The sequence below is a fragment of the Ailuropoda melanoleuca genome, chromosome 19 (genome assembly GCF_002007445.2).
Source record: "Ailuropoda melanoleuca isolate Jingjing chromosome 19, ASM200744v2, whole genome shotgun sequence".
NCBI classification, from domain to species: Eukaryota; Metazoa; Chordata; class Mammalia; order Carnivora; family Ursidae; genus Ailuropoda; species Ailuropoda melanoleuca.
Window position 1 is genome coordinate 26,976,803 of NC_048236.1, and position 27,654 is coordinate 27,004,456.

The following is a 27,654-nucleotide window of genomic DNA, read 5'->3' on the forward strand; positions in this document are numbered from 1 at the left end:
CGAAGTGGTGTACTGAAAATGTATTCATACGTCAATTCTTGCCACATAAGGTTTGCTTGGAGGCCCCAAAGCAAGCAACATGGCTCATCTAAGTAAAGAGCTAGCCAAGATAATCTAATGACCTAAGAATCTAATGACACTATACACTGTCTCTGATCCTGCTTGGTTTTATTTTAACAGACCAATTTTTATTGCTTCTCTTCTGTGAGTGTCTGCAATGATTCCCTGACACTGCTTACTGAAAATTTTTCTTAAATTATGAGTTGAAGTTTTTAAAATGCAGTTTTTAAAATATTCATTCAGCATGTTATTAATTATTAGTATGAATTTTTGACAGGACTGGACTAAGAGAAATAATTGCCTTAACCACATCATCTAACTAAGGAAATATTCATCCCACTTAAATAATTTTTACATGAAATATATGAATTTAGGAATGTCATATACTATTGCAGATTTTGGGAAAGAGTTTCCTCCTTCTCAGTTGCCTCGGCCCCGTCATTTAATCATTGTAAAACCTTTCCAAAGAAATATGTCTTTGCCATTAATGGTACCCTTCCTAGGCTCTGTACAACCAACCTCTGAACCTGTTGCTTTTTAAAATCCTCTTAGAACAAAAACCTGTCATTGTTATTTATACTAATGTCCACATTTCTTTATGGATTCATAAGTCCAGTTGCTTTTTTGATCCACTGATTTAACAAGGATGCATTTCTTTCTTTTTTTTTTTTAAGATTTTTTATTTTATTTATTTGAGAGAGAGAGAGCGTGCATGAGTGGGGAGGAGGGGCAGAGGGAGAAGGAGAAGCAGACTCCCCCTGAGCAGGGAGCCTGATGCGGGACTCAATCCCAGGACCCCAGGATCAGGACCTGAGCCAAACGCAGAGGCTTAACCGACTGAGCCACCCAGGCGCCCTAACAGGGATGCATTTCAATTGCAGCCTTCTAATTGCCAAGTGGTTCCTATCTCTTAATACTCAGGTTACCCACACACTTTGCATTCTCAAGAGAATTAGAAGATAATTTTCAGAATCCTCAAAGCACTTACATGTTTCTGGAAGCTAATTTTCCCAAATACTTACATTAATAATTTCAAGTAAGTTAAGTAATTATAAGTAATTTCAATCAAATGTTAGTTTGAGAACGGAAATGCTACTGACTCCTGGCCCTAATTTTCATTTTATGTGGAAAAGCACTTGGACCCCAATGCAGCCAGTAGAGATGGCAGTGATTCTATGACTAAGGAGTCCCCAGAATTCCTTCTGCCAATGGCTCTGGACCTAAAAGACAATAGAAAATCTCCCCAGCCCACTAAGTTAGAGCATGTCTAGGGAGTTTTGGGTTGGAACCACAAGTATTTGTATAGTCTCTACAACTACAACCTTCTTCAGGAAGTGTAAGGCACCATCAAACTATCTAGAACCATCAAGATGTCCTTGCTAAGTTTCAGCAAATATGTGAAGATTTACAAGAGATGGAGACACTCTCCCAGAATTTAACATCCTTTGGAGGCAGTCACCCTTCTACCATTCTACAGGCACTCAACTCTTATATGCCTTTATGATGACTTAAGATTGTTCTATGTACATTTACATATTTTAAAAAAGAAACCATGTTGTTTTGAGGAAAATCTATTATGCCCTAAAGCAAACAGCTGAATTTTGTCTAGGACTAATATAAATATTAAATCATCGCTGGGGTTGAGAGTTATTTTACAAAGTAAATACCTTGGAACTTCAGCTATCTTAGAGGAAAACAATTATGGACAATGATTTTCATTTCCCACTATGGCTTGATTAAATACCCAGGTTCAAAGTTCCCCTTCTGGAGATGGGAATTCATCCCCTATTCCTGATTCCATTATGAACCCCATAAAATATCTATGTGTTTTTAAACATCTCAGCTCAGAAGGTAACCAAGGCAATATGGCCAAAAGACACTATAAAAGACCGAGCTTTTCTGGGTGTTAAAAAAAAAAATCTGTTGAATTAGAATGCTTGTTAGCTTTTTCTTTCTTTCTTTTCTTTTTCTCTGCTTCGGTGGAAATGACTAATTTATAAGAGAGATAAGACATGTTGATAAAAATAGAACTGGTCCAAATAAGCTGATTCATGAAGAAATATTTAGTACTTTCAAATTTTTCTGTGGCCAGGATTTGGGGTATATAACTACTGTAGGGCTTACTACAATAACCACCACCCACCATCATGGACCTCCCTATCTATCTGATCTTTCACTTTGTTATAGTCATCTTATCAAATCTAATTTCAAGAAATCAGGTTTTTCCTACTTTTTAAATCTGGGTTGTGAAGAACCTCAGCCCACAAAAAAAAATGGTAATAATAACAAAAATTAACACATACAGCCCTACTATGTGCTAAGCATTGCTCTTAGCTAAAGCATCTTATGTAATAATCAGACTACCTTACAAAGTGGACTAATATCAATCCTATTTTACAGATGAGGAATCTGAGGCACAAAAAGGTTAAGTAACTTCTGTAATATTGCTCTGCTAGGCAGCTAGACTCCAGAGTCTATTCTTTCACAGCCTCTCCCGACACCATAGAACATTCACTGACTTGGACATAGAATTCTTTCCTTGCTTAACATTATGTTTCCATACATATTTTTAAAAGGAATCTTATGGGGTTTTTTTTTACTAATCATTATATTATGAATATTTTTCCAAGCCTTTGTAGAGCAAAGAGAAAAACTAAGTGTATTGCTCTCAAAGCACAGAACTGTTTGAGAAGTTTGTGATATAATTTCCTTCAGAAAACTTGCCACTCAAGACATAGGGTATAGTAGAAGAAATATCCCTGAACTAGAAATTGATCCTAGAGCAGAGGAACATGGGCAGGAATTTCCCTGGACCCTTTTTATTCTCTGATTTCCAAATAAGGGTGGTAAATTAGGCAATCTTCAGATTCTAGGCGCTAAGATGCCTGAATACACACACTGGAAAACAAACACTCAAGAATTCTTACTGAGTATCGCTTTAGCAAGTGTGAGCATGTGACACATGTGCTCTGTGGAAGAAAAGGACAGGGTGTGAGTTACGGGGTGTGGTGGGCAACAGAAGGCACCTAGAAGAACTTTCACATGGGAATAGGGGCTTGTGCAAAGGCACGGCTAGCCCCCAAGGCAATAAGAGTATAGGTGAGGTTATGGGCAATACATTTTCCCAGCCTTTACCTCAGGGAAAGTGCATCTTTACCTCTCTGCCTACAGTCTATAGTCTCCTTCTTCATGCTCCATATTTGGTACAACTCTTCCTATCACTCCTCTTTCTCCCTACCAACTTTGAATCCCATGTGGACCTGCCCTTTCTAAATATCTCAAATCTTCCTGTCTCCAGATATGTTACCATCAGAGGTGGTGCTTTAAATATTTAACCATCAGAATGATGCCAGCTATAGGTCTAAAGGGAGGTTCTAGGCCCCATGGCACTAAGTTTGAACACTTTCATTTCTGGATTGTGGAGAGGCCCAGAGAATCCCAGGGTAGAGGCCACACAGATGCAATGGTAGAGTCACCGGTCATATGGAAGCCCATTGGCTCAATAAGAGGTAACAGCTGTAAACAATCAGTTTGCCCATCCTGGCTTGTGCAACTCAATAGAAATCCTGATGATAACAAAAATAAGTGAAAATAAGATTAACTCTTAATTGATTAATTCATATGCACACACGTATGTAATGTATGTACATATATGCACATACACATATCAATACACAGATACAGATATAGATAGTCATGCACAGCAGCTGCTTCAAGAAATCTCTTTCCTCCCTCACTCTAAACTCTAAAAAATTCTCTCTCAAACTCAATTCAAGCCTACAACCCAGCCTCTGTTTTTACTCTCCTGTCACCCCATGGTCCTCTGGGCTACAAAGGCAGGTCAGTTCCATACACCATGCCACCATCATTTTACTTGGTCCATCTTTCTATCATCTTCTCTTCACCACCTCCATCAGGACCACAGTAGCCCAAGATCCATTCAGGTGGAAGTGGAAGGGTCCAGGAATGGGGTGGTGGGAATTAAAGATGATGGCTACTCAGGCATTTATTATTTTTTTTTATTGTCACGTGACTTCATCTGTACGTGAGATCTTCACAGTGGTAACAGAATAAAAAATGACACAGTGTAGTGAGAAATGTCAAGTTGAACTACTTGGCTCCTGGTAGAGAATAAACAAATGAGATTGATGAGAAAAGGACATTAAGGCCAAAGTGTCTGCATTTGGTATCATGACCTAGGGGCATTTGCACATCTTAGAATTGTTGCTGTCAGTGCAATTCAAGCTCACTACTATGCCCCCTACATGTTCCATACCTCCTAACCCTAAATTAGAATCTTATGGAAAGAGGGAATTTAATTTATTAAACATAATGACTACTTGGCAGTTAGCATCTGTATAAAAATAAGCATTGAATTATCTTGTTCTGTTTTAACTTCATTGGTTACTGTGGTGTGTGTGTCTGTGTGTGTGTGTTTGTGTGTGTGTGTTTTGGGAGTAGTGGGGTAGAAGTGAGCCTAAAGAGAAAGAAAAAGAACTAGCTAATTGTGCTCACGTGCAAACATAGCTAAATATCTTTTTTTAAACATAAATATCTAGTTTGGGATTACTCAATTAAGAGAGCAAATCAGCTGAAAATAAAGTGATGAGAGTCCCCTATGCTAACTCACATGACTCCTCTGAAACTTCCAAAACTTAAAGTTTTCTGGGTATCATTAAAACAAGGATCTTGTGTGTAATGTGGGCCACTACAATATGTTTGACCTGGAAAACAGCCAAAGATAAGAGTCTTAACAGAAGAGAAATATTAGTAAAAGCATTATGGAAGCAACATCGTTAAACCCAGAATGTGCTATCTAGTGTTTCTTATCTTAGTTTATTTATATTAGTTCCTTTAAAACTTTATGACCCTGAGAGTCGTTGAACTTTTTCCTTATCATTTTATTTCCTTATCCAGAGATATCTGTAAATGGTCGTATTTATGGAAGAAGGTGCTAATTGAGCTGTTCACATTAGGACTGGTGAGTATTTATTTAACAGGGGTTAAAGGCAAGGTAGAAAGAAAGGAGGGGACAACTGAAAAAAAAATGCTATGCTTCTGTGGCATTTTTAAATCCATGTTTTATGAATTAAAACTAAGGAAAACTATCATTATGTCTAAATATTTAAAAGGAAATATTATGCTTCACAGAGGTCATTCTGGCACAGATGTTGGAGTGTTCCATGTCTGCCCTTAAGAATCCAAGAATCATATCCTTGATGTCATCCTTAAGATTATAAAGCCCCACAATTTTGATTAACTTGTTTTTATGAGATTCTGGCCTGGTGCTCAAAAACTTATGTTTAATTATTTCGTTCTTTTAAATAAAGAGCAAGATTTTCTTTCCTATAACTTAAAAAGAAAATTTTTATGCTGCAATGATAAACAAAAACATGTGAAGTACAATAATTTGGGGTTTACTGCTGAAAATATTATGGAACCAGGAGGAAAAAAACACCAGCATATATCCTAATGTATTGATACTAACAAAAAAAGCAAAAGGGCTTTCTGCAAAATCACAGAAAACCCTTGCACACTAAACATCCATGCCTGCAGGAAAACATATCCTTTTTTTAAAGTCAAAATTAATGCCTAAACATTTTGTGAATGTTTCCAAAGCAAAAATTATGGACAGGTCTTCTAGCTCACACTAAGCACAGAATGATGACATTTTCATTCCACCACACAGCCAGCCAATTCACACCTTCTGATATACAAAACCTTATTGTTCATTAACAGAGAATATATTTGCTTACCTATCAATAACACAATTTCCATCCCAAATCTGTACTTACATAATCAGCAGCCTACTCAACTTCTTTCACAGACATCCTAAATTCAACATGTCCAAAATTCAATTCCTGGTCTTTCCCTTAAACTGCTTCTCCTCAGCCTTCCCCATCTCCCTTAATGGAGACTCCATCCTTCTAGGTGCTAGCCTGAAAACTTTGGAATTATACCTGACTACTCCCTTTCTCTAATATCTACATCCAACCCATCCAGAAATCTTACTGTTGTTACTTATGAAATACATGAGGATCTGACCGCTTTTCACCACTACCACCCCAGACCTAGCCACCAACTTCCACCTGGATTTTGCAACAACCTCCAAGTGGTCTTCTTGCTTCTGTCTTTGTCCTACTGTAATGTCTTTGTAACACAAAAGCTAGATTTAGTCTTTTGAAACTTAAGTAAGGTCACGTTCTTTCTCTCCAAACTCTCTCAGAATAGAAGTCAGGATTCTTACAATGGTCTACAAGACCCTACTTGAGTTGTCAATCTGTTACCTCCCAGATCTCTTCTCCTACTACCCTCCTTGCTCACTGTGCTCCAGCCACACATCTTGCTATTCCTTGAACGTGACACTCATGCTCCCAACTTAGGCCTGTGCCCTGGCTGTTTATCTGCCTAGAATGCTCTTTGCCCAGATATTCACATGGGTTTACTCCCTTTCAAGTCTTTATTCAGATATCACCTTCTGATCACCCAATTTAAAATGTACCCTGACCGCTCTACTTACAATTATAATCCTCATTTCTCACCCATACCCAGCACTCCTGATTCCTCTTATTCTGCTTCACATTTTGTTTTTTATAACACTTATCACCTTAAGACTTGTGATATTGTTTACTTATTTATGTTTATTATTTAAAATAAAATAAATATCCCCCCACCTCTGGCATGTAAGCTCCACAAGGGAAGTGATCTTTTTTTGGTATATTCATATATCCCAAGCACCTGAAATAGTACCTGGCACTTGGTAGGCACTTAATAAATATCTGTTAAATTAATGAATGGGTGAATGAATTCAGTACTTTATCAAACAGTGGGAATTTACTGCCAGTCTTCATATATATACCCATACATCCATTCATCAATAATTTTATCAGTCACTGAGTACCTATTCTGTACTCAATGTGGATCCATACTCCATTGTTCCACTAGACAATCTGATAATTAAAATCTGGGATCACATTTGATGTACTAATCTACAGAGGTAAAACAATTAGAATGGAAAGAACATAATTAAGAGATTACTTAGTCCAGCACTGTCTAATAGATCATTCTACAATAACAGAAATGGTCTATATCTGTGCTGTCTGGTACAGTACCCAGTAGTTACATGGAGTGTTGAGCACTTGAAATGCAATTAGTAGGATTGAAGAACTGAATTTTTATTTTATTTTATTTATTTTATTTTATTTTATTATGTTAATTAATTTAAATGTCAGTAGTCACAAGTGACTGGTGGGTACTATGCTGGACAACAAAGCTCTGGTTCATCCCTCTGCCTCTAACTAGGACTTCCCCTAATATACACAAGGCAGGTTGTTAACTACACTACTGTTTTCTTCATAAAAGATTAATGGCTAGTTACCATCTCTTAACTAATCTTTCTGTGGTTCATGAATGTGTCTTCTTTCACAATTACTGTTATTTTGTAAGCTAAAGTAAATCTTTTATATTATATCAACCAATTTGTAAAAAACTTTCAGGGTTCACCTAGGTGGCTTAGTGGCTTAGTTGGTTAAATGTCTAACTCTTGGTTTCAGCTCAGGTCATAATCTCAGGGTTGTGAGATCAAGCCTCCATCCGACTCTGCACTCGGCATGGAGTCTACTTGAGATTCTTTCTCTTTCCCTCTCTCTCTCTCCTGCCCCTCTCCCTTTCTCTGTCTTTCACATAAATAAATAAATAAAATCCTTAAAAAAAAAAAAACCTTCAGAATTTATCCTCTAACTCCAAGAGCACATTTTATCTACTTTGCTACTTGCATAACATAATTTCTGTTACTTTTTAAAACTTCACTTTATGGCTGTATTGAATAATTTGATGAGTGTTGACATAAGTATATACTCATGGAACCATCACCATGCATAATGTAATTTAAAGCTCAAATGACCAGAGCCACTGCTGACCCATAGGACATCACTGTGCAAATTAGGGGGAAAAGGAACCTCCCACCCAGAGAAGCTGTTCTCTGCAAGGACACACAGTGTGGTAAACAGTGAGTTCAATTTCAGCTCTACCTATTTCTTCAGTGGTGCCTTCATACAGTGAACAATACACACAACCATAAATGGCAGTCCTGAAAACTGACCAGTTAAATTCATTTTTAAAACATATTCCTAAGGTTTCAAATATTACACTCTGGTTTCTATTTCAAGGTGGTAGAATAGGTTGATAAATGAAGAGATATAAGAGATATAAAGTATAAAATAAAGCTAGGAATCATGTAAAATAGAATCAAATATTTAATCAACAATATAATTAGAATGCCTAAAGAGATATTGGGGTAATAAAGGAAAGAGATATTAGGGGTATATTGCAATAGAGATATTGTGACATGAGTCACACTTTAAGGACTAACCAAGTACTGAGCAAGATAAATTTTTAAAACCTACACTTAAACATTATTTTAATATTTCAGAAGACCAATAACAAAGGAAACAATCCAAACATTTGGTGGAAATAAAAATAATAGTCTACAGAGAATCTTCTTAACAACGCATGAATGAAATAAAAGAGCAAGGAAAAAATGTTAAACCCATAATTTTATACCCAATCAAACTATCATTCAAGATGAAAATGAAACATGAAGGAATGAATGAGTTTGCCATCAATAATAACTCTTTGAAGTAATTATGCCATCCAGAATAAAACATAAATATGTTAATAAGGAAGTTCTGAGAAGCGATGGTGAAAAAGAAATCCATTACGTTACATTATCAATTCTATTTAAGTGTTGATTTTTTCCAATGATGATAATTTTTTAAATAAAAATGTAGAACTAAAAGTCCAAATAATTTCAACATGGAAGGAAATAGTAATGAAAGGAAACCTTCAAGTAAAATTGAAACATATAGAAATTTTGTTTAGTTCAATGACAAAAGACACTAACTCTGAATACTAATAGAACACATATTTTAGCTGCATGTGTTAAAAACTGAATAGTAACTACTGGAAAAACACAAATACAATTCATAATTTTTACACCATTAGAAAAAACTTGAAAGGCAGAAAAAACTTGAAATAGTATTCAAATTTATAACCTCCCCCACAAATTACCAGGCCCACAATATTTCATAGGCAACTCTTACCAATGGTTTTTAAAAACTAAAAATGCATATTTTAAATAAACAAGAATGGAAAAATATGAGAAGCCTCCAAGCCACTTAGGTGTGTGTTCTTAGCTTTCTGAAAATTCAAAACAAAACTGCGTAAGGAAAGAAACTTCTAAGCCAATCTCACAAGCATCAAAGCAAAAATGCTAAATAAAATAAATTCAGCAATCTATTTAAAAAATAATATATTATGATCAGGCAAGTTTTATTCAGGGATGCAAAGATAAATTTTTCTAATAGTGAACAACCAATATAATTCACTAACATAATTCACATAATTCAGGAAAAAAATAATTTAAATGATATCAAAAAAACTCAACTGTGGAGCTATATATGTGAGTGTGTATGTGAGAGTGTGTGTGAGTTTTGTGTGTGTGTGTATGAAAGCTAAGAATAGAAAGAAACTTCCTTAATTTGTTAACTTCCTTAATTGTTAATTGGTTGAGCTGAAACCAAGAGTTATATATTTAACCATCTTACCCCTCCAAAATACAGCAAACATGATATTGGAAATACTGTGTTTAAGGTCAGGAACAAAACAAGAATGCCACTGCTACTATGTAACATCAGACTGGATATCCTAACCAATGGAATTAAATAAGTAAAACCATATTAAGTGGTATAGGGATTGGAAAGTAAGAGACAAACTACTATTAATTTCAGAAAACATGATAATCTACTTAGAAAATTGAACAAAATCAAATGAAAAACTATTACAACTAAGAAGGAAGTTCAGTAAGATGGCAAGATGCAAAATCAGCATTAAAAATCAACAACCTTGCTATACATTGACCTCAGTGGTTTTTAAAAATGTAACTGGGGGGAGGGCACCTGGGTGGCTCAGTTGGTTGAGTGTCCAGTTCTTGATTTCAGCTCAGGTCATGATCTCAGTGTTCTGGGATCAAACCCTGCCTCAGGCTCTGCATTCAGTGGGGAGTCCTTTGGGGATTCTCTATCTCCCTCTGCCCCTCCCCCCGCTCACTCTCTCTCTCTCTCTCTAGCATAAATAAATGAATCTTTAAAAAAATGTAACTAAGGAGAAAATCACATTCCCAACAGTGACAGATATTAAATTATAAAGTCTATAGGAATAAAATTAATAGAAATAAAGCCTCTATGGAAAGAATTACAAAATTTAACTGAAAAAAAATAAGATGGCCTGAATAAAGGAAAAAATATACCACATTCATCGATGAAAACCTCAATATTTTAAAAATGTAAATTCTTTTCCAAATTAATGTATAATATCAATGCAATCTTTCTCAAAATACAAATAGAATTCTTATAAATTTCTAAAATGTATATAGAAGATTGGATGAACAATGGTAACTAAAGTCATTTTTTAAAAAAGAATATGAAAAGAAGGAAATTATCCAAATGGATATCATACATATTGTAAATCTATGGTAATTAGGACATGATATTAATGCAGCAACATACAAGTGGTTTGAAGAACAGACTAGAATCCAGAAACAGACCCATATACAAAGGAATTTTATAGACTGTGGTTGTTAAGATCGCAAACTGTAAAATCCAGACTCTTGGGTTTGATTTCTTGTTCCACCACTACCTGACTATGTGTCACTGGGTAAGTTACTCAATATTTCTGTGCCTCATTTTCCCTTTCTGTAAAATAAGGAATAACCATGGAATTAACCTAACATTTTTGTTAAGAGGGTAAACATGGCATCTAGATGGCTCAGTTGGTTAAGTATCTGCCTTCGGCTCAGGTCATGATTCCAGGGCCCTGGGATTGAACCCTGAGTTGGGCTCCTTGCTCAGCAGGGAGTCTTCTTCTCCCTTTCTTTCTGCCCCTTCTCTCTCTCACACACACAAATAAATAAATAAAATCTTAAAAAAAAAAGACAAGCAACATATATGAAAGGATTAGAATTAACATATCATCTAAAGAAAGAAAAACCAATCTAATTGAAAAATGGGCCAACCATATAAACAATAACTCACAGAAGAAACAATAAAAATGGTCAAGATTCAAATAAATTGGTGTTCAACCTCACTTTAATGGAGGAAATTCAATTTCAGTGGGTATTCAGTATTCAGGGAACAGAGATACAAGTACAAACACTTAGGAGTTCATTTTGTATAATTCAGCATCCTGAAGGCCTATTGTCAATATCTACCCCAGAGAGACACTTAAACTTTGTGCTGAAGCAGGCATGGACAACCATCGTCACAACAATATTATTTGTAACAATGAAAACTTCAAAGAAACCTAAATATTCATAAAAACAGGAATGGCTAAATAAATAATTGTGCACCCTTTCTATGGCAGACCATGCTGCAATTTTCTAGAATGAAGTGAACTTCCATGTACTAACACGAAAAATTGTCTAAGCCATATTGTTAAGCAAAATGACAGATACACTACTTATATTAAAATACATATACAGGCAGAGATATTTTTTTCTATCCCCATAGAGAAAGGTCTGGAAGCATGTTACACATTGTTAATGGTGACCATTTCTAGCAGAGAAGACTAAGGTAGAAGGCAGTGGAGAGGGGAATAATCAAAGAGTACTTCAGTTTAATCTGTTAAATTATCATTTTTTAATAAGGAGAATCTATTACTGAGTGATTTTAAATTATTTTTCATGTACAAATTATTTTTAATATATGCCATACATGTGGAAAATAAGTGATGAAGTTATAAAAAACCATTGCAAGTAAAGTTGATATAAACTAGTGAAATCAGTGAAACAGCAGACTTCATATTGTAGGTTATTTCTTCCTTTATTTAAGCTATTTCTTCCTTTCATTCATAGTACTAGGGAATCGAAAGAAACTTCACATTACACCATATCCTTTACCCTCTGGTCTTAAAAAATGAAAGGTAATCTTTGGTGGACCTATATTTTTTGCGGCTGTTTTTTGGGTGAAGTCTGAGTTACCCATCCAGGATGCTGAGACATAAATGCTCTGTAATTTCTAATATGATTACTCTGCAAGCAAGAGTACCCTCTTAATGCAATTATCACATTTGAATGTTAATTTAACAGAACAGTCTTTCTCAACTCTTAGTTCAATATTCATTGGAAGAAAAGTTTTATAATTAAGAATTATCCATTTTTTAGAATTTTTATTCCCACATCAACTGTTCTGTGATAAAGTATTGAAGGATGAATTGAATTGGGCTTTTAGTGTGAAATGTAAAACTGTGAAGGCCAAACATATAAACATTTATTTCTTGATAACCACAAGTGGCCTATGATTAAGACAGAACCTGATAATTTAAGGAAAATTAACTTGTCTAAAGTGAGAACAGAGAATAATTCATGAATGTACTAATTTTTTTTTTCTCCTTCCCTGTTAGTCTACATTGGTCTTTAGCTATGACATGTACAAACCAGTGGGAAAACATTAACTATGGTTAATGGACTGAATGGATTTATTTAAGAAGCAATATTTAAAGAACTAAAAGCATCAAATTATCTCCACGACACATATATTGGTCACAGAGACGTAATATAAAGTACATCATAAATCTTACTTCTTCCCAAAACCCCATCTCAAGTCCCACAGAGATTGAAAGAAATAGCACATTCCAAATCTCAAAGTCTCTTAATCATATTTCTACCTTTCTTTTCTCATTACCTCTTTTAATATTTTTCCACCTTTCTAATTAAAGTCTATACTCTAGAGGGAAAACTGTGGGAGTGGTAAAGCATATGCTTTTTCAGTCGGTTAAGTCTGGATATGAAATCAGGTCTACTTTCAAACTGATTCAACTGGAGAAGATCATGTACATTTTTTTTAACTTTATAGAAGATCCTGAGGAAGGATGATATCTGCATTTGCTTTGCTATTCCCACAGTGCCTATTTATGATACGACAACATTGTAGGTCTTTAAAAATATGAATAGTGAAAACAAAATCCAAATGAAAATGACTAGATATCCAATGGAATTCTTTATCAGCCATGGAGAAGTGATAAGTAAAAAATTGATTTTTAAAATTACAATGGAAGCACTGAGTTCATTATATTACATTTAAAGGAAAATAATAGAGCCTCTCTCGAAAGCCATTTCCATTTATAATAAACAAAAGCCAAATATATAGGTAGAAATTGAATCTTAAGTGCTTTCCCTGCCTTACTGCAACAGTTTCTCGGAGAAATTTTAACCACCACAAGGGCCTCCAAATGTGAAGGTGATTTAATTTTGGAAAAATCTTAATAAGGACAAGCAAAGGACTTACAGTCCTTTAACATCCTTTATGTAAGTTAAGAATACAGAAATTGAAGAGCTTGAAGACTGCTGTGCAAAGCAGGGCCCCCAGAAGCTCTCCCAGTCACTGCACCAAACCTCCCAGTCTTTGACCCCTCTAAAGGTGTCCAGCTCTTTTGGGGTCACTTAACATGCTTCCATTTGCTATCTCTAAAGGTGTTTTATACCCTCTTGCTTTCACTCCCTTCCCTTAGGAATGTAAGCTTTAATTACAAAGATAGGGAAATATTGGAATAGTCGTAGACAAAAGAAAAATAAAAATACAGCCGAAGTTTGCAATGTGTTGTTTCTTCCAATCTCTGTTTTGGAGTCTTAGAGGAGTACCTGCATGAGCACAGGTATGATTGGTGACAACTCTGGCATGTTTCTGAGTTTACTGCAAGATCAGGTGAATGGTGGGTCAATTTTCCAGGTTCAGCACTGGCCAACCAGCCCAAGCCCCAAGCCTGCCTAAGATATATTTCTGCAATCACTATATTTATAACAATACTGGTATGTATTTAAGATTACATAATGCTACATAGCAAGTAAAAAAAAATACCATCTTGGAGAATATATCTGTTCTTCTAAGTTTATTAAAATACTAAGAGCTATTCCTATCTTTTTAAAAACAACAGTATGCTCTTAGAAGATTTTCTTACCAACTTCGTTTCTTAGTAAAGAAGAATTTCATCTGATTTATTTACTGAGCATTTGGAATAACTAAACATATTTACATTTACATCTAGGTTTTATTTCAGAAAATATTTATTGTTGAAATACTACAGGCGCTGCAAGGAAGCTTACCAATTTGGTACTAGAAGAATTGCCTGGGTTTGTAGTTAATTTTAATAAAGTGTTTTTTCCCCATTAAACCCAAAACAAAATTTTTTTCTTGGCAAAATATATTTCTTTTTTTTTTAAGATTTTATTTATTTATTTGACAGAGACAGCCAGTGAGAGAGGGAACACAAGCAGGGGGAGTGGGAGAGGAAGAAGCAGGCTTCCAGCGGAGGAGCCCGATGTGGGGCTCGATCCCAGAAGGCTGGGATCACACCCTAAGCCGAAGGCAGACGCTTAACGACTGAGCCACCCAGGCGCCCGGGCAAAATATATTTCTGACCAAGTATTTGACCATGATAATAACTAAATCTTATAGGATCTCCATATTTGTCAAAATTTGGAGAAATGTCTTATCATTTCTATAGTCAACAGAAAAATGAGATCCTGGACTTGGTGAAAGGTAAAACATGCTTTTAAAAAAACCAAATATGTTATAATTAACCAAATTTACCAAGTGAGAGAAAAATCCAGCTGGTTGTTATGGTAACTTTCAAGTGCTGACATATATATTCTGAAATTGTTGAGGGGCACTTGGCCACAATTTTGTTCACAAAATGAAAAAACTGTGGAGGAGAAAAGAACTCCTCAAAGTAGGACAGTTCAAGTTAGAGCATTAACCATGAAACACCATTTACATGAGATAAGCCCACCATCCCACTGACAGAATAGATAGTGCTTCCATTTGTTTCATGAGATTATTAAGGCAAATGGCTAAAAATACAAAATACTAGAAAAGTAGATATATGCTATTAAATTTCTTTTCTATATTTTCTAGGGTAAGCTTGGTGGGAATCTGTCATATTCTAAAATACTCAATTCTTAACCATTTGTAGCAAAAGCAGTTGAATTGAATCCCACATTTATTGAGTATTCACTCCACATCGTTTAGCCATATGTCAGGATTGTGGGGAACACAAAGGAGGTATATCTCTGCCTTCAAGAGCCTCCAATGAAATAGGAGTACAAAACAGTAAATGAAAATGAGCAAACAGACAAAAAGGTATAAAACAACGTGTTAAACAGAAAATAATTCCTTGCTAAACTGTATAGACCAAACAATAAGGAATGAAGAAAACAATGGAATTAGAAAGTCCCATTTACTATGGAGGAAAGTGTGAGTTATCTGATTATGTTTTCTTAATAGACTTTGAAAGATGAACAAGGTTTAAAGAGATACAAACACCAAAAACATCTTGTTCTGGTACCTTAAGTCAAGCAAGTCTTATGTGCTGCCAAGGGCCCATTGGAAACGAAGTTAGAACTACACATGTTTAGTATTTAAAGAAAATACCACTGTTAGAATGTGGTAGAATATTCTGGTAGGATTTAAAAGAAGATGGAATTCAATTAGAAGAAAGGAAATTGCCTGAAGTATTCTGTTTCTGTTTCAGGAGGATTTGAATACCAACAGAGGTCAGACCAGTAAAAGAAATGTGCTACCCCAGGAATTCTCAACCAGGGACAAGTTCACCCCTTCAGGGAATATTTGACAATACTTAAATACATTTTTGGTTGTCACAGCTTAGAGCAAGAAGGGCTACTGGTATCTAGTGGATGGAGGCTAATGATACATAACAATAAACATTCTGCAATGCATAGGACAGGTCCCCACAACAAAGAATTATCCAGCACAAAATGTCAATTATGTTGCAGTTGAGAAACCCTGAGACAGACCACAAAAGGCAGTAAATGGTGAGACTTTCTACCATAACTCATGCAGCAAAACAGGCTAAATAAAGGTAAAAAATGATGTTAAAGTTACAGAGGATGGAATCATAGGAAAATCTAAATTTAGATTATAGACTTCTTATGTCAATAAAGGTATAATTCTGGTATCAAAGAAGACATTTTGGGGCATTAAAAACAAATGCTTTGCTAAAGCTGCATACCCTAAATCTAATCATGAGGAAACACGAGATAGACCTGAAATGAGGATGCATTCTACAAAATAAATGGCCTGTAATCTTCGAAAGTGTCAAGGAAGAACTAGAGGAATGTTCCAGGATTAAACAAACTAAAGAGACACAACTAAATACAATATGTAATTCAGAAGTAAATTCTTTTACTATAGAAGGCATTGCTGGGACAACTGGGAAACTTGAACAAGTCCTGAGGATTAGATGGTAGTAATTTATCAACATTAATCTCCTAATCTTGATGTCTGTGTCATAGTTATGTAGGAGGATAGCTGTGTTTGTGGCAATGCACTCTAAAGAATTGGTGGTTATGGGATATGAGGTTTGAAACTAATTCTCCAGTGGTTCAGGGAAAAAAATACTTCCTACTTTTCTGTAAGTTCATGATTATATCAAAATTTTAAAAAATAAAACAAATGTATTTTGGAGAAAGCTAAATGTCCATGCATTTGCTAGTCAAAAAATGTTTTATTTAAAAATATAGCAACACTTCGGGGCACCTCGGTGGCTCAGTCAGTTAAGCGTCTGACTCTTGATTTCAGCTCAGGTCATGATCTCAGGGTCATGAGATCAAGCCCTGCATTGGGCTCCACTCTCAACGAGGAGTCTGCTTGAGATTCTCTCTCTCCCCATCTGCCCCTCCCAATCCCACGCACACACTCTCTCTCTCAAATAAATAAATCTTTTTTAAATTAAAAAAATAAAAATATAGCAACACAGTTTTACTTGGGACAATGTATAGCAATCCCTACCAAATCTATATGATAACTTTTAAATCTTTTATTGAAGAAGGTAAGCTATACATACATACATATATACAATTTTGTTATCATGACCTCCAGAGAATACATTATTGAATTTTGAATTTAAATGAAACATTCCTTATCTATTTGGCCATATGAACTAATCTATTAAGCCATTTTAAAGTGACCAACTTTTTCCTATTAAATATGATATTATTCTTAATTTGCCACTCAGTTTAATTGGGCTGTTAAGTAGAAAAATACATAGGCAATTGCTTCTACAGTTAGGTCCAGATCATACACAGCATAGGAGGTTATATGTAGCCTCTAGTTTGGTTTGAACCAAATTAAACAATAAATCAACCATTCTTAGTGAGGACACTAAGGTGGGTTTAAAAAAAGTAATTTCACACCATCATTATATAGAATCTTTTCAAGAATATTTTAGAAAATTGTGTTCAATCCATTCCACATACAAATTTTCAACCTACAATTTATAATGCTCCTTTAAATACAGGACTTAGGAAAATTTTTTGGAATTTAGCTGAGGTTTTTATGTAACCAAGATTCTGAACTTTTCTGAGTATATTAAACACCCCTTATAATCATGGTACTCACATCATGTTCTTCCAATCTCTTAATGTAGTAGACATTATTCCCCCTTAAGGTACAAAATTCCAGAATAGAAAAACAAATATAAAAAACCAAGAAGAGGGGCACCTGGCTGGCTCAGTCTGTAGAACACGTGACTTTTGATCTCAGGGTAATGAGTTCAAGCCCCATGTTGGGTATGAGGCCTATTTAAAAAAACAAAACAAATAAACAAACAAAAAACTGAGAAGATAGCCAGGTCAGACTTTCTTCCAATTCCCAAGCATCTGGTCTGATACCCATACTGAGTGGTAATTTGTACTTCAAACTCTGCTGTGTTGTACGACAATCTAAAAGAAATTACAAGCCCCTCCCCCAAGGTGTATATTTCTTGGATAAGGATTGGGGTTAACAGTTTTGACTGGAAATTGATAATAAGTCTTGAGAATGAAGATTAATTGTTGATAACAAATTATTGTGTGAAAAATTATTTTCATCTATAACATTAATAAAAGTATCTTGATTTCTATAGCTTTCATTTATATTAATGTTGAAGGATGCTCTAAGACTGGCTGAAACAGAAGAAATAACAGAAAGAAGATTCTCAAAAGAAGAAGAGGAGAGAATGAGGAATAAGTCCAGGGAAGCATGGAGAGTTGATTAGAAAGCCTGATGGAGAAGGCCCTTGTGTGAGGGAGAAGATAAAACTCACCCATATCAAGGCCTGAACCCAGATGGAAAGGGAAGAAAAGGAAACAGAACTCCCATGATCACAGTGAGTATAGAATAAAGCATATATGGGGTGCCTGGGTAGCTCAGTTGGTTAAGTGTCTGCCTTTGGCTGGGGTCATGATCCCCAGTGTCCTGGGATTGAGCCCCATGTCAAGCTCCCTGCTCCACAGGGAGCCTGCTTCTTCCTCTCCCTCTGCCCCTCCCTCTGCTTGTGTGCTCTCTCGCAAATAAATAAATAAAGTCTGTTAAAAAAAAAAAAAAAGCATCTATGGAATGACATGAAGAAGCAAGGACAAGAGAATATCCTTGGCTTGGCTGTTTAAAGAACAGAGGGCTACAAATGGACAATGTGGTGAACTCATTGAATAATGCATTGTTAAATTATTTGGTCTATCAATCACCAAAAAGAAGTTGGAAATAAAGCACAGCTGTTGCTATTACTCACACTTACATTCTAATTAACAGAATTATATATATAAAGCCATGCCTAAAAGATACTGCAAGTTCCATTCTAAACCACTACAATAAAATATCACACAATAAAGCGAGTCAAATGAATTATATGGCTTCCCAGTGCATATAAAATTTACATTTACACTATACTGTAGCCTATTAAGTGTACAATAGCATTATGTCTAAAAAATGTACATATCTTAATTTAAAATATTTTGTTGCTACAAAAACACTAAACTTCATCTGAGTTTTTAGCAAATCATTATCCCTGATCACAGATCACCATAACAAATATACTAAAAATGAAAAAGTTTGAAATATTGTGAGAATTACCAAATGTGACATAAAGACATGAAGTGAGCAGAGGCTGTTGGGAAAAAATGGCGCCAATAGACGTAACACAGGGTTATCACAAACCTTCAATTTGTAGGAAAAAAATGAAAAGCAATAAAGCAAGCAAAGCGAAGTGCAGCAAAAGGTAACACTGTAATGGTTGGTCTCACTCCTCTTCATCTGTGGGTCTGAGAGAAGTAAAGGGAACTCTGCCTTAAACCCAGTGTATGAAAAAGAACGTCTGGAAGGACAGCCAAGGTGATAAGCACCACTGCTCATCTCAGTGCATCTTGCATGACCAGACAGCAAAAAAAGATCTAAATAATCAGCTTGGTTTAAAATGGTTAGTGCCTGCCTTCACTCTATATACCTTTCAGGAGTAACATCTTCCAAAAAAGGACGTCCCAGAAGAAAGAACAAGAATGCCAGCGCACAAGGTCTTGGGTGAGATTGTACTCACATCAGTGCTCCCAACCCATTCACAAAACGTCCCTGCTTTCAGGCCAGTGGGAAGCAGCTGGGCATCATTCACAGGATGTACCACCCTCACAAGACCCCTCACAGGACTCATGCATACCACTCTGTAACAGCCTCTGTCTGTCTCCTGGCATGACAGACAGAATTGATGAGCAGTAAGTTGCTGATGTTCTGAAAAGCCCAATGTGTGGAGGTGCCAGAGGCGGGACGAGAGAGAGAAATCCTGAGCTCTTATACAACAGTTATCTTGGGAAATAACCCAAGACAGCTCATGTTCTAAATTCCAGGAAGATATGCTGCACAACACTGTGCCTTGTCTGTGAATTCATATACCCGAAATAATAAGCTGCATGACCTTGAGAAAGGCAAACTTTCTGGGTCTCGGCTTCCCTACCCCTCAAAGCAGTGATCAAAGGCAAGGAATTCCTTGCTCCCTTCCCCCATTTTATCCCATCTGGTACTTGGTCCCTCACCCTCACAATCCAGTCATATGTGTGTCAATTTTGGTTATCAGTTTAGGTTTTGATAATAACATTACTCGAGAAATACATTGCCATCAAGATGTCCTTGGCAGCTCAAAGATAGGCAAAATGGACTATGCAGCCTTGTTTCAAAAACTCTTAATAGATCAAGGTCTCTCCTAGGAAATCCTATCAAGCTACTGAGGAAGAAGTATGTGCACTTTTTTTTTTTTTAATAAGGGCCTCTAGGTCTGCCAAACTTTTAGAAGTCAATAGACAATATTTGAGAACAATAGGAGGAAGAGAAACAATGCATTCTCAAAAGCATCACATGTGTTTTGACTGTTCTATTTTTCAAAATGGAAGTGACTTTATTTTTCTTCTGATTATAAGGATTTTTACCGCATATTGTCTAATTGCTTTTCAGGAAGCTTGCCCTCGTTGATTTTCCCATCAGCAGCATATACCATCCATTTCCTCACATTCTCACCATACTGGGTATTGGATTCTTCAGAGTCTTTGTTAGTTGAAATAATACTACCTTCTTTTAACATGAATTTGTAATTATCAGTGAGGTTAAATAGATTTAGACATTTATTATAAATTGTTTCACCTATGTCATTTGTCCCTTTTTCTGTTGTTGTATCTCTTTTGTTCATTTGAAAGAGTTCTTTATATTAAGAATATTTGTCCTTGACTATTTTTGTCTAACTTGCTGTTTGTATTGGCTCATGAGATAGGTTTTTTTCTGTGTAAAAGTTTTCAGTTTTTATAGAGTCAAATATTTTCATCTTGTTTAAGATCTTGTTTTTTTGTCTTGTTTAAGATCTTCCCCCACTCTATCTATCATCCATCTATCTATCTATCTATCTATCTATCTATCTATCTATCTATCTATCATCTATCTACCTATATTCAAGTATTTCAGTTTCATTTTTTCACACTGACATTTTTGGTGCATATAGTATGTATTTTGGTATAAGGTATGATGTAGAGATTTAATTTCTTTTTTTTCCCAGTTATTTCAACCTGCATTGACACATCCATATTTTCTCTTCTGATTTAAAACATCTCCTTCCCAACCGTAACTTCTTATATGTAGCTGTCGTATCATTTTCCCCTGATCTCCTCATTGGATATGAACTGATTCTGACACCACCACCAAAGTGTTTTAATGAGTGTGGTTTCAAATTTTATTTTAATATGTGGTAAGGCCATCCTCCCGACTTGCACTTCAAAAATGTCCTGGCTATTCACTTAGGTTTCTTGCTCCAGTAGGGGTTAGGCACTTGAAGTGACGTGCTGAATATATGTAAGTGTTTTTCAAAGTACACAAGCTTTGAAAGTCCTAAAGCAAATAATTTTATAGGAAGTAGGCATCCTCTCCTTTAAGACACATGAAGAGTGGTCACTGTTCTGAAAGAATACTCAGAGTGTGGATGGTGGTGAGGGTCAACAATTTTCTAGCCCACAAGATGCATATTTGGATGACTCACCGTGGCCATTACAGATATAAGTATGATGAAAGTATTTGCACATAGTGCATTCTCTTCATTGCATTATTCTTTAAAAAAAAACATTAAAATTATCGTGTAAGTGGAAAGAATGTAATTTACGAGTTGCCCACCATTTGTAAAGCTTTGTGGACTTGTTGCAACAAATCAGATACTTGAAACTTTTAACCACATTCATTTCTCCGGCGTTCCCTTAGACTTTGTTTGTGAGGCCCTCTCTCGTTTTCAGCCACAACCGCCCTTCTTTCCCACAGCAAGAGTCACTTCATCCCACCTATAATCACTAAACCAATTACCGACTACCCAAACCCAGGAGGGTGCTCCCACAATACCATTTACTCACTAGTCACATGGTGTGGAAATTGCCATTGTTTTTACCTGGAGCACTCATTAGAGAGTAGAGATAATATAATATTCATATTGTATTCCAATCCCTAGCTCAGTGCCTGACACATATGACTCTAAATAAATCTTTAGTGAATGGGTAAGTGCTGTATACTAAATGTGAAGTGGGAGGGACACAAAACACCCTAGCCCAGTATGCTCAGATTTAGCGTATCTTAGTTGTCCTGACATTGCATTACAATTCTGGCATCTCTCTCACAGCTCCCCCAGAACTATCCTGTCTTTGAATCCCACCTCCGCTTTTCTCCTCCCTGGTCCTGCTGACAGGCTTGCCTGAACGCTGGCTGTCAGCCTATCAGACACAGCCATGCTCTATCTGCCTGCCCGGACACTTCATAACCTTGGGTTAGACTTTGGATGCCCACTGCTAACTTGGACCACTCTTTATCATCTAATCCCATACCATTTGGATCCCATGTTCTACCTGCTCCCAGTCCAGCACCTCCAGTCCCTCTTCCAGCTACCTACATGGGCCTTGTCTGATTAAGCCCAAAACATGTTTTTCAAGATAAGCAGATTGAGTGGACCTCACTCTATAATCAGTTCCTTTCATACAATCCAAATCCTCTTAAATTCTCACACAATACTACTGTTAGTACTGTGGAAGTTCAACTCCTATGAAAGTGTCTGGGAACAGAAATTAAAGTAATCCAGACATAAATCAAGTTGTATGATTTTAACCATGCATTCATACTATGTGGAAAAACAAGAGCTCTGTTTTTTCTTCTAATTTCTGTCTCTCTCTCAAAAGGACAAAATTCTTCACTTTCTGAGAAACCACAAGTCACTTTCATCTGGTTTTCTCCCTTGTCCTCTCTTCTGTTTGAGCTCAGCATTTCAAGTGTTCATTTTGGTGAGATTCCATCGCAATACATCACCAGGAACACATGTGTTCCACTGGGACTTTATTCCCTGGAAGATGTGAATGGTGATGTAAATAACAGCATCATTGGAATTTGGGGGAAGTGATGCAGGGAAGAAAGCTATGGTGAAATTAAGACAAAATCAAGCAACTAATCAATATTTCCTTTTGGGGTAATGTGGCTAGTATTGATGCTGATAGGGAACTTCAATGGTATTCATTAGTTGGAGCTGTCATCAGACACATTTATTAAATGGCAGCTGTTGCTTTACCACTTGTAGGGGAGTGGAGCAATCCTAACTCCAAAATAGATTTCTGAGGATGAGAACATTTCCAGCTAATAAACCACAATAAGAGCCTGATTATGTTTTTTTTCATGAGCTTTGCCGTACATGAGTGAAAAGATGAGGGGCAAATATTTGCAATTAGACTTGTGTCAATAGTTGTCTTATACCACTATATTTATTTATATTTTTAAGTAATTTTTAAGTAACGTGGGGCTCAAACTCACAACCCTGAGATCAAGAATCACACGCTCTACCAACTGAGCCAGTCAGGTGCCCCATTATACCACTCACATTTAAAGTAAGAGTTTTAGTCTGTTACTGGAAATACATCTATATTATGCTAATCATAGCCAGAGTTTGGCTTCCACTCATTTAGTTATGTGTTGGTTATTCTCTGATACTCTAATGGACATTATAAATGTTTGTTAATTTTTAATTGGTATTGTTATAAAAGCAATATGTGACCAATGAGGTTAAAAAGAATATTGAAAAGCAGAGAGATAATCACCCATGGTCACTGGTTGTTATTCCCATGTTTATTAAAAAAAAAAATTATGTTCAATCGAATCAATGGAAACTTGTCAGTAATGTTTACTTTCTCAATTCCAAGACATTAATTTTTTTCAATTCCACATTTAATAGATTCAATTTAGCAAACACTTATTGAGCACTTACTTTGTGCAATGTGATTCTAAAGATCATCCCAAGTCATATCTGAATCTATTTATCATGTTAATGTTTTAAATTTACACATAAATATTAATCAGAATAATTATAATCTCTCACTTTTTGTTCAGTTTCTATTGCTTAGAATAATCTGTGTTACAGAATTTGCCATTGGTGATTTCCATCTTGGTAAGGTATAATTTAACTAGACAATGCATATAGATTTTTCCCCTAGGTGTAAAAATCCTGCTCTGTAGAATTTCAAACTTAAAGAATCAATCAGAAAATTAATTCCATACATGCTGCCTAAAAGTGTAGACTTTATTTTTCTTAAGATTTATTTATGTATTTGAGAGAGAGGGACAGAGACAGAGAGCACAAGCAAGGGGAGAGGCAGAGGGAAAGGGAGAAGCAAACTCCCTGCTGAGCTGGGGTTCAATCCTAGGACCTGGAAATCATGACTTGAGCTGAAAGCAGATGCTTAACCATCTGAGCCACCCAGGCACCAAAAGCGTAGACTTTAAAAGGTCTGCAGTGTACTTGACCCACTGGCCATGGGATCAGTGATATCCCCGGGACAGACCAGCTTGTTTCCAGTGCACCTGCTGCTATAGCAGAAGTAAAGTAATTAATCCCTTCCTGTTGTTGCTGATATCATGAGAAGTTAAGGGGTGGTATGTAAGTCCAGATAGGGGAATCCCAGGGAAAATAGTGAACCTAGCCAAAGTCACAGGACTAAGGGAAAAGTCAAAGGTCTGAACAGTAGACTAGAGTTTGTGGTTAGAATTTCCACTGGAAAGAAAATATGTGCCCAAAATTAAGGCAGAAGATATTATATCAGTCCACAAGGGAAAGGATAGACAGTATATGGAAACAAAGTCACTGGGGAAATTGAGCACCTTGGAACAGCATCTAAGAGAACAGGTTGCCTCCACTTGGCTCACTTATTGGGAAAACAGAGAAAGCAAGGACCCAGTCTTTAATCAAGCAGAAAGCTCACCTAGTTATCAGAGTACCAAGGCCAGCTGCCACCAGACCCTTGATGCTGAAACAAGGAAGCAGCGACCATTCACCACCTTAAATTCTCAAGAGTTAGCTCCAGAACAGCAAAGCAATGAAGAGATTAAGAGTACAAACTGAGGAGTCCAATTGCCTGACTCAAATCCCAGATCTGTCATCTGCTTGTTGGAGAGCCTTAGACAATTCCCTCAGCCTTTTTATCTATAAAATTGTGGAGTATATGAATATATGCCTTATGGGGTTGCTAGTAGCTAATACATAGAAAACATTCAATATAACATTAGCTACTTCATTGTTTATAATGATCATGTGATAAAATGGGCAATAGACTTGAATTTGTAACTTCTGCCAAGTGACTTCTCTTCCTTCATCTTAGTACTGTCTCTCTTAAGTGATGAGGTTGTACTAGATAACTGGTTCGCAACCCTGGATGCACATTAAAATCACATAAGAGCTTCCAAAACCTACTGAGGTCAAATTGAATCAGAACCTCTAGGGCAGAGCCCCAGGCATTTGAATTTTTCGAGCATCCCTGCTGATCCTGATGAGCAGGGAGTGTTGAGAACCACAAGACTAGATGATATGATAATTCCAAGTGAGCTCAGAGTTCAGTTTCTTGCTGGGTACGGATGGCTCCAAGACCAAAGCTGTATAATCATCAACAATGTGAGACTCAAAAGCCCCATTCCTACTTGAAATCAGACCAGGTACAGAAGTACCAAGAGAATCAGGAGCTCTTACAGAAAACTCTTGCATTAATATGATAAATTGTTAATATTTTCCACTTAAGAGGCCGTATCAGTTTTGTTGCCAAGAAAGATTTAGAATAACTGAATGTAAAAAAAAAAAAAAACCTTCCGGAAGCCAACAGTCCTTTTTCTCCAATGGATATAACACTAATCCTTTCCCTCCTTTGATACTGTTGCACCCTTTTACGTAAAGATAAGAAATGACACAAGGGAAGTTTTGAGTTTATTTGTTAGAAGGAAATCAGGGGAGATCCTGTGAATGAAACAGAGGGACTTGATGAAATATAATATAGCACTACCTTTATTTTGGATTAAATAAACCTATGCCACAGAGCAAAGAGTATATTTGCTTCAGGAAGATGTTTAACATGTCAGGTAAGCAGTAGTATAAGTCCTGTGCATTGACCAGTAATGAGTGTTTATGTGTATGCTGAGGTGGGGGTAGGGTCAAGGTATGCTAATATATTTTTGACAAGATACTGTTTTCAATTCATAGAATAAAATTTTTCAGAGGGTAGAGATTCATTCTGTTATGTGCTCACTTCACATGAAACATTCATATATCCTAGGATATTCAATCCCATCACCTGGGATATTTGATACATAAAGTATTTATGGACACTGGCATCAGAAAAAGCAAAGCATTATCTGATCTTTCAAAATTTAGTAAGAACTGCTCTCCTTTTACTTCAGATAATCCAAAAATTAAATGGCATACATGTAAATAGAAACTCAAAAATTTTAAATATATCTAAATGATCAGACATTTAACATCATTAATAGTCACTCTTGGTTAATAAAAATAAAAGAATTAAATAAAATATCCAATAAAATAGTTCACGCTATTGATCACAGTAGCAAACCACTGTTTGAAAGTATCAGGTAATTTTCCTTAAACTATAGCAAGTTCTCTGTTTTTTTCTGAAGGAACAACATGCTGCCAGATTGACAACTCACTACCTAAGCAAAGTTTTGGGAAGCCTCTGAAAGCTCTTACATGGAATGAGACCTTCTATTCCCTTCGTCATTGCCTCCTCCACCAATGTACAAGCACCACAAAGGCTTCTTCAGGGAACACTGCTACCAACACCTGAAATAAACATTCTGTAGGACTCCCTCTTGAACCCACTTAACAAACTGAATGCTAATGACCAAGGCAGGGATCTGCAGAGCATTTTGAATGTTACAACAGAAGCTGGGGTTCTGAGTTGTCAACAGAGGCAACACAAGGAGACCAAAATCCCAATGGTATCAAAGGATCTGGCTACAAGAGCAACCATAATAACTCATAAATGCAAATGCTCCATGCCACCCTCTCCCAGGGAATCAACTCAGCAATGTAGAAACCAAGAACCGTGGGCTCCTGGGTGGCTCAGTCAGTTAAGCGTCTGACTCTTGATTTCAGCTCAAGTCATGATCTCAGGGTTGTGAGATCGAGCCCAGCATTGGGCTCTGTGCTGGGTGTGGAGCCTGCTTAAGATTCTCTTTTTCTCTCTCCCTCTGCCCCTCCCCCCCAAAAAGAACCACATTGCCCCATCAATAACTGTGGAAGAATAGCTTCTGCATTTCAGTACCCAGGCTTGGCTGTTCCTGGGTTGCCCAACTCTAGGGGCCATTGAAGTTTCTGTCTCTAATTTGGGATCTGGGAAAAGAGTCTGAGCCCCCGGAGTGTCACATCCTACAACTTTCACAAAAACATCTCATAGTCACCTATGTGGAGGTCTTCCTTGAACAACTGCCTACTTTACAAGAAAGTAGTTGAAAATATGGGCTGACTAAGGTCAAACTGCCTGGGTTTGAATGTCCAACCTACCAGTGCGCATGCTACTTACCATCTATCAGCCTCATTTTTGTAATCTATAACACAGAGATAAAACTAGTGCCTCACAGGGTTATGAGAAGTAAATAAAATCATCCAGTTAAAGTGTTTGGCACAATGCCCAGCACAGAATAATCTCCAGTATATGTCACTTAGAATTATAATCATTTATAGATACTAAATAATTACATATAGCTATATAATATACGTTATATAGATGATATGTATTACATGTAGTTATTATCATTACATTATGTATTATATCGTCATATAAGAATTGGTATTCAGATGCACAGTCATTGGTAGGAACACCTGGGATGCAGGCAATGACCTCCGAAATGAACAACATATAGAAGGTGGGGATATGTGACCCAA

At 36.3% G+C, this 27,654-nt stretch overlaps 1 protein-coding gene across 2 annotated transcripts in view; it reads right to left on the reverse strand.

Moving 5' to 3' along the window:
- The window catches only part of FILIP1 (filamin A interacting protein 1), a 173,250-nt gene that overhangs the window by 138,660 nt on the left and 6,936 nt on the right, over nucleotides 1-27,654 (reverse strand). The window lies entirely within an intron of this gene.